The sequence below is a fragment of the Schistocerca piceifrons genome, chromosome 7, assembly GCF_021461385.2.
Source record: "Schistocerca piceifrons isolate TAMUIC-IGC-003096 chromosome 7, iqSchPice1.1, whole genome shotgun sequence".
NCBI lineage: Eukaryota > Metazoa > Arthropoda > Insecta > Orthoptera > Acrididae > Schistocerca > Schistocerca piceifrons.
Genome location: NC_060144.1, coordinates 75,158,820 through 75,167,807, shown reverse-complemented (window position 1 = coordinate 75,167,807; position 8,988 = coordinate 75,158,820). Strand labels below are relative to the sequence as shown.

The 8,988-nt window shown below is 44.7% G+C and overlaps 1 non-coding gene across 1 annotated transcript; it reads right to left on the bottom strand.

Moving 5' to 3' along the window:
- Window positions 1-3,189: 3,189 nt before the first annotated feature.
- On the bottom strand, window positions 3,190-3,264 carry Trnas-cga. The gene has a single exon. It is a non-coding gene; the product is annotated as a tRNA-Ser (tRNA).
- Between the last annotated feature and the right edge of the window lie 5,724 nt (window positions 3,265-8,988).

Sequence of the window (8,988 nt, the reverse complement as noted above, 5' to 3'; positions counted from 1 at the left end):
CTATCGAATTCTCTTGAAGTAGATAAATGTTTAGCCACATACGAAGCCACTTAACCCTTTAACAGCTCTGGACGTGTTGACGCACGCGCCTTTGTTCCTGTCCCTTTGTGCTCTGAAGGTGTTTACGCATGCCACCAGTCCTACTACCTGGTACTGTGAATGTGTTTACGCGTAGAAACGTTCAGAGTACCAGGTAGGACTGGCGGCGCGCGAAAACACGTTCAGAGCACACACGTTCAAATGGCTCTGAGCACTTTGGGACTTAACTTCTGAGGTCATCAGTCCCCTAGAACTTACACTTACTTAAACCTAACTGACCTAAGGACAACACACACATCCATGACCGAGGCAGGATTCGAACCTGCGACAGTAGCGGTTGCACGGTTCCAGACTGTAGCGCCTAGAACCGCTCGGCCGCTCCGGCCTGCAGAGCACACAGGGACAGGTACAAAGGCGCGCGCGTTAACACGTCCAGAACAGTTAAAGGGTTAAGGTAAAAGCACAGAGAAGTTGTAAATATCGGGTTTGTACTACATGTCACTACAATAAACTCCCAGTTATCCTAATTGCGTTTATCCGAAATCCGCTTTATCCGAACAAATTTTTCCGATTTTCGCGGCTCACATTGGCGCTGTCTGACGCATCGCACAGCTGCACTTTTGGCTACCTGGACTGACACTTGACAGGTTTCAACTTGTCTGCGCCTGGAGCCTTGCATTCGCTGGTGTTTTTCGGCAGTCTACTGCGTATCAGTGCACTTTAGGTGTCAAACGTCCGAATGTCCTCAATTCGTGCGTGTATCGGTTGAAGTTTTAACGTATTTCTTGTTCCCATTGCGTGGTTTCATGCCATTGCCATCTATTCGAACTCCTTGGAAGTACAGTACCTACAGTATCGCTCTATGCAGCGCGACGTAGCCCTGTCTAAACCGACAATGAGAGTGCGTCGCCGAACACTTTCCGCCTGTTGTCGGTACGCCAGACGAAGCTGAGCGTTTAACAATTTAACAGTGAACGTACAACGTACTGTTGTGCTACCACGTGGATTTGGGTAGGACAGGGGAGAGGGGACAGATGTATCGAATGTTTTCGTTCGATGGCTGCCACAGCCTGGTTTCAAAAGTCGAAAGGTTTGTCTAGTGCGTCTCGAGTGCTATCAAGTCGTGCCACTGTGTGTTTTCGATTTACCGCTTCGTGCTTGCACTACATGCTTTAAAATGTCCAGAGTTAAAACTGGCCACAAACCAAAGAACAATCAGTCGAGTGTCGGTAAAAAAACGCTGAACGTGACTACAGGTGCGAGACGGAAAGAGAATGTGATCTCTCTGGAACAAAAGCTTCTCGCTTTGCAGAGAATTGATGCTGCTGGCCACCCGCGATAGTTGCTGCGGATTTGAACGTCGGTTGGAGTACGATTACTGGCCTGAAGACAAATCGATCGGAAATTGAAAGAAATTGTTCAATCCTAGCGTCAGGCAGCGCAGTGAACTGTCGAAAAACAATGAGAAAAGATGCACATCCTCTCGTTAGAAGAGGCCTAATTTTTGTAGCACGAACGAATAAGAGCCAAAGGTGTGCCACTTTCAGGTTCTCTGCTTCGTCAAAAAGCGGTTTTTTATGAGCTGATTGAAGGACACAAGCAAGAATTCCTCGGAAGTTATGGCTGACTGGATCGGTTCAAGAAGCGGCATGACGTGAAATTGCCATCAGCGGCGAATCATTATCCTGTGATGAAGCCGCTATCGCTGATTTTTAAGAAGAAACTGGGCATAATCATCGACAAAGGAGGTTATACTGGCGATCAACTTTACAATTGTGATGAAACCGAGTTGAATTACAAAATGTTGCCAACAACAACTCTTGCCTCTAAAAAAGGAAAAAACGGCATCTGGATATAAAAAAAGCCAAGTAAGAATTACTGTCCTCGCATGCAGTAATGCCACTGGTAGTCATAAACTGCGCCTTATTTTAACTGGGAAATCCAAAAAACCAAGAGCATTTAGACGGCAACTAACTGATGAACCTTTGCCACGAATCAGTCTAAGGCACGGATGAAAGGTGCCATCTCCAAAGATTGGTTCTAGGCAGAGTTACTTCCAGCTGTAGAAAAATACACGGATGAAAATGGACTTCCTCGAAAAATGTTACTTCTTGTGGACAACGCTCTTTCTCACCCAGATGATGTACGAGATGTGGATATCAAATTTGTGTATCTCCCATCAAACGTCACGCCTCTACGACAACCGATGGACCAAGATGTTCTTGAGGCGATGAAAACACATTAGAGACGCAAGCTGTTGGAGTACTTAATCGGTGCGATTGATAATTTCTAAGATTTTGTGCAAGCTCTAAAAAAAATCGATGTTTTAAGTGTCATTCATTGAATTGCTGACGCTTGGAATCTAATTCCTCCAATTTCTCTCGTTAGATCTTGGAAAAAACTCTTAGATCATAAGGCAACTCATCAGTGGTGGGAAGAAGGAGGAGGCAACACCGAAACTCAAGGTGACGTGCCAGAAACAGATGAAAACGACGTAATTTTCGTGAATTCACTGGAGAAGCTACCGGGTTGTGAAGACGCGATCTGTGAAGACGTTGAAGAGTGGACAGAAAACGACTTTTTTGATTTGACTGACGAAGAAATCATCTAAATTGCGACCAATCAGAAAGCGTCAGAAGAATATGTCTCTGATGACGAAGCAAAGAAAACTATTCGTCACACAGTCGGTTACGAAGCGATCCAAACCGCCCTGGAATACATCATCGAACTGGAGGAGGCCACTTATCCCTAAATCGTTTGATTCCAACATTGGAGATATGTTGCTGCAACAAAAGTTTCTCGCGCCAAAAAACCCTTACAGACTTTTTTACCAAAAAATAAATTCTAATGAATCGTCCTAGAACTTCAACGTTTGTAAGTTAAAAGTTTCTGGTTTTTTTACTTTAAAGTTCCTCTAGATAAACTTTTCGTTCCTTTGAGTAAACTCTAGATTTGGTCTATAATTTTGTACAGTACTTTATTTTTTATTCAAAACAGTAGGTAATAAAATTAAAACTCCTGTTTCTCCCTGCTGTCAAATAAGGCGGACTTTTTCTGTAAGAACGCAAAATAAACGAGTTTTCAGAATGAGATTTTCACTCTGCAGCGGAGTGTGCGCTCACATGAAACTTCATGGCAGATTAAAACTGTGTGCCCGACCGAGACTCGAACTCGGGACCTTTGCCTTTCGTGGGCAAGTGCTCTACCAACTGAGCTATCGAAGCACGACTCACGGCCGGTACTCACAGCTTTACTTCTGCCAGTACCTCGTCTCCTACCTTCCAAACTTTACAGAAGCTCTCCTGCGAACCTTGCAGAACTAGCACTCCTGAAAGAAAGGATATTGCGGAGACATGGCTTAACCACAGCCTGGGGGATGTTTCCAGAATGAGATTTTTACTCTGTAGCGGAGTGTGCGCTGATATGAAACTTCTGCAAAGTTTGGAAGGTAGGAGACGAGATACTGGCAGAAGTAAAGCTGTGAGTACCGGGCGTGAGTCGTGCTTCGGTAGCTCAGATAGTTGCCGCCACGGTAGCTCAGCGTGTTCGGTCAGAGAGCTGGTTGGCCTCTGTAATAAAAAACTGAGTGGAAGGATCAACAAACGAACTTGACCGGATGTCATGTGACGTCCGCAACGACCAAACACAACGATCAACAACGAACAAAATGCAAAAAAAAAAAAAAAAGATGGTAGAGCACTTGCCCGTGAAAGGCAAAGGTCCCGAGTTCGAGTCTCGGTCGGGCACACATCTGCCGTGAAGTTTCATAAACGAGTTCTGTTATTCATGATTTAAAAACTTTGAGTTTCCAATCTTACTCTGGAGCCTTTTTAACACATCAACACAATTTTTTCAGTCCAAAACATACAGGCTTATTCACAACCATATCAATATCATTCTACGTGCCCTACGCACGTTTTACGATCGTATTTCACGGTATTGACGCAATACTGGGTGTTTCACGCGTGAATAGAGGGGGGACTTGGGTTATTCGAAATTTTCGTTATCCGAACCGGCCTCCGTCCCGACAATTTCGGATAAACGGGAGTGTACTGCATATAAATTCGATAATACATCGGATTTTATTATTATGGTCATCTCTCCCTGTGTAAGTGGGGGATTGAAATTTCGTTAAGAGATATCGCTGCAACTAAAAACGCCTGATTACTACCCTCGGTTTCATGAGCCAGGTGGCACGTCATTGATATCAAACTGATAGGCTGATTAATTAAATTGATCATGAAATTCACTTTGCATCAAGAGTGATTTATTTCAGCTGTCGGATTGTGCTTGCCAGGTAACTCAAATGGGAATCCCTGGAGAGAAGGCGATGTTCTTTTCGAGGAACACTATTGACAATCGACATTTGAAGTGACTGCAGAAGGATTCTACCGCTGCCAACATACATTTCACGTAACGACAGCAGAAATTAGTGCTTATAAGGAGACATGTAGGCAGTCTCTTTCATTCGCTCTATCTGTTAGTGCAATAGAAAATGGAATGACTAATAGTGGTACAGGGTACCCTATGCCACACACTCTACAGTAGCTTGTGAAGTAAGCATATAGATGTAAATGTAATTTTAGTCTACCTATTAAGATGTGAGTCCATCCGTTTATAGGCAAAAACATCTCATGGAAGAATGTTTTATCTTATTTATCGAGAAAAAAAAGGTGGAACTTCTGCTGATGATTGTCTCTCGGTAAAAATCTTCATATCGGCTCCAAGTTTTGTCAGTGCAGTCACTCCGCTAGACGAATGTAAGAGGTTGTAATACGTTTGCCTACAACACTTAAAAGAAGTGGTATAGAACTCAACTCCCTTTTCGTCAGAGTATTACTTACCTACCGTACTGCCACGACTCTTCCAGTCTTCGACATATAGCATTTGAATTCATATCATTTCCATTAGTAAGAGATGTCCCGCGCCAAGTCACAGAACCCTGCTAATGAGCTATGTGCGGCTCGCGCTAATGCCGTTCATAGCTTGGCATCTTGTAATAGCGATAGTGGCGTCTCGTTTTCTTAGTGTGTTCACTGGCGCGAGTGCGTTTGCTCACCTTGTCTGTCCGTGAGTGGCAGCAGCAGCGCTTATGGATAGCACGTACTGTGATACCATCTTTGGATCGGCCTCTAGTATTTCCGGGTCGCCGCGTGTCGAGGAGAGCTGTGTTGGGACGGATCAGCAGTGGGGTCCGGACAACCAGTGCTCGCCCGACGGCTGGCGACACACATGCACTGTCCGACGGAGGAATGAGGTCCCGAGAGTGCACGACCACGTCAAGGACCGGATTCAGCGACTTTTAGTTGAATGGGCCGTGGTATTTCGAGTAGTGTAACTTTCACCCACGTGTGTGTGTCCGCCCATCGAAGTACCCTCATGGCAAAAGTTGTCAGTCGTTGGTTCATACTGTGATATTTCCAGTGCCGTACTTTAGCGGGGACGACCGTCGGTTGATCGTTTATTCGGTCGTCGCAGCGGACGACGTTGCAGTTGATTCTCCGACCGCTTCTGGCTTCTCTGTGTTTGTGCCGACTTACAATTCGTACGTGTTGTTTCACAGTGACTGGTTGTAGTATTGGTTGAGACATTGTGGAATTGTCTTCAGGATCCGTGTGTATCTTGTGAGGGTTTTAATGTCCAGTTAGTTAAATGCCGCCAGCGTTATGGTGTCGGCAGTTTGGTTTGGACGGAGTAGCGAGGAGGTCTGAAGTGCAAGGGCAGGCCGGGACCGCTGGCGGCATGCAGGCACTGTCGGACCAAGGGGCTGTAGCCGAGGATCGAACCCAGGACGTTTTAAGGGATTGGTTAGTCGGTCGGTCGGCGCTTAAGCTACTCCTAGTTTGAGTTGCCATCCTGTTGCGTGACTCCAACTCTTGGCTGCCTGTCTCACCGCTTACACAGCGGTAGTCACCTTCCTCAGATCGATCCAGGGAGCACTGTCTGTGGATATCTCTGTCTTATTTGGACAAGTCGTCATAATTGCTTAAAATTTACCCTAATGTATTAACATGTTAATGCGTTACCCACTTGTAATTCCGGCCTTCAGTCGTTAATTGTTTGTAACATTGCTTGTGGCCTTCAGCCGACAAATAATTTTCTGTTCTGTTTTAGTGAAACCTTCAGCCGTCACTACAGCTGGTTTCAAGTTATTAAGATTATTAGAAAGGATTTTAGTATTTTTAAGGTGTAATTGTCCACCTTATTTGTAATTCAGGCCTTTCAGCCCATGTGTATTGCGAAATTGCTTGTGGCCTTCAGCCCACGAATAATTTTCAACCCTCTTAATCAGGCCTTCAGCCGTTGATTGCGTGTAACATTGTTTGCGGCCATCAGCCATCCAATAACTTGCATTTTTTTCAAGGTCTTCAGCCATTACTGTAGCTTGTTACCGTTTTGACTGATAAGAAGAAAATAGCTTTGTATTTGTTAATGTGAAACTGCCTTCCTCACTTGTAATTCAGGCCTTCAGCCGTTGTGCGTTCAGAAATTGGTGCTGTCCTTCAGCCGTTAATTGTTTGCTACATTACTTGTGGTTTTCAGCCGACAAATAGTTTCAATTCTGTCTTGATAAGGTCTTCAGCCTTCACTATAACTTGATACAGTTATTAAGATTGTTAAAAGGATTTTTGGTATTTTTAATGTGTAATTGTCCACCTTACTGGTAATTCAGGCCTTCAGCCGTCGTGTATTTTTGAAATTGCTTCTGGCCTTCAACCGACAAATAATTTTGTACCTTCTTTATCATGCCTTCAGCTGTTGATTGTGTGTAATATTGCTTGTGGCCTTCAGCTGACAATAGCTTGCAATTCTTCTAATAAGGCTTTCAACAGCCAGTGTAGTAAAATATTTTAAAAATGACAGTTGGGAGTTTTGTTTCTTTTTAAAAAAAATTAAGTTTATGTGTATTTTGTGCAGCCAATGGTAACTGATTAGGCCCCGTTTACACCTTTCTTGCTTTCCCTAAGTCCCACATTTCAGCTAATTCTCTCGAAATCCCATCACGTTCCGACTGCACTGTTCCATTTGTTAGAAGGCTGACAGGTAGAGAGCTATCACAATGTGAAAAATAGCACATTAACGTACAGGAGGAAATGCACAACCCTGCAGAGTGTACATGGACTGTACAAACAAATTCACAAGCATGACACCAACAATTTTTCGATATCGAATGATGGTCTATAAAAATCACTCTGCTCATGTCTTAATCACCTTTATCAAGATCCTATGATTATCGCGCTAGAAAGAAAACAGTGTGGTCATGTCCGAGTCTTCGTTGACACCACAATCTCTCTCTCTTCATCATCCAATGGAGTAAAACTGGAAACTATAAAAACTTCGCTAACATCACCAGGTAGAAAACTCAATAAGATTTTACCACATCTCTCTCTTCCGATATATACTGAAATCAGTACGTGTATGTTAGAAGTATTGACCACCTTGTGTCCCACTGTGACACAAGGTGTGACCACCTTGTGTCCCACTGTGACACAAGGTGGTGAATGGCTGTCTAATAAAATTCCTGGGACTGCGATGTTAGCCAGTTCCGAACGTGCAGCTAGACGTCGTCGTCTGAGGTGAATCGTTATCCCCTCAATGCCTATTTAAGGGGACCAAAAATGGTGTAGTCACAGGGAGAGAGGTCAGGATTGTATTAACAGTGGCCGAGAACCTTCCATTTGAACTTCTGCAGGAGTGCCGTGACTGTGTTGGCCATATGAGGCTTTTCACTGTCGAGGAGCAGAATGGCCCCATTGGTGAGAGTGCCTGGTCTTTTTGATTTGATCGCTCGGTGAAAGGTGGTCAAGGTTTGCATGTAACACTAGGCATTCACTGTTGTCCCGTGAGCAGGAAGTGAATCAGAAGGGTGCCGTCTTGGTCAAAGAAGAACGTCAGCTTAACCTTTCCTGCACGCGTGCAGATGGCCTTGGCTCACTTTGGTGTTAGTGACCCTGAATACTTCCACTGATTCTGGTTCGAACATATGACACCACAGCTCATCTCCAGCTGCCACTCGTGCCAGCTCCCTTCCTGAGCATAGTGTTGCAGATGAGCAAGACAGTGCGCCATTCGACATGCAACCACTGGGCATACACTTTGCGCATGTGCATTCATTCTTTCATGATAGTATGAACACTTCCGATGCTCAGTCCCACCATGGCAGCTATGGCTTTCACTGTCACTCGGCGGTTCTGGGTAATGAGTGCATCCACCAGCTGGACGATGTCATCGGTAATGCAGTGTGGTCCTCCAGACTGTGCATCATTGGCTAACGACACCCGTCCTTCCCCGAAGTGCTTGTGCCATGCCTTGACCCTTGCAAGGGACGTGCAGTGTTCGTCGTACACTTGTGACATTCGCCGATGAATGCCCATTCCTCCTACTGCTTCTTCCTCTTTGTTCTTCTGTTGACGCCTCCACGTCAATGTTTGCAATGCGACTGGCAACTTTGGACGATTGATGCATGCTGCTGCTATTGTCACCTGACGTGCAGTCTGCCCTCTAGCGACGAGCTGTGAACTTCCACACTGTGGTCGGAAACACACCTCGTTACACACACCACAATATTACCTTCCTGTCACCGGTTTGCGCATTCCAGACTGTACCACTTTATATCAGGAAACAAATACCGTCTGAGCGTTGACATCGAGAACACGTGGTGAATCTGTTAAATATACATGTACTGGTCCACGGGAGCAGGCGCCGGTGGTTGAAGTCGCTTCCACAGACTTGTGTAAATTTTTGTTGCCTTTACTGGAGGAAGACCATATCGACTATTAGTTACAAGAACAGGGTTTTTGTGTTTTTGTATCGTAATTATTTTAATACATTGTTTTTTGCTGTAACACATCAAAGCAGTGTACGACAGCAGCTGTGTATACAACCATATTTTTTTTTTTTTTTGACCATGACTTCGATGTCTGTGTCAGGTACTAACTGGACATTAGC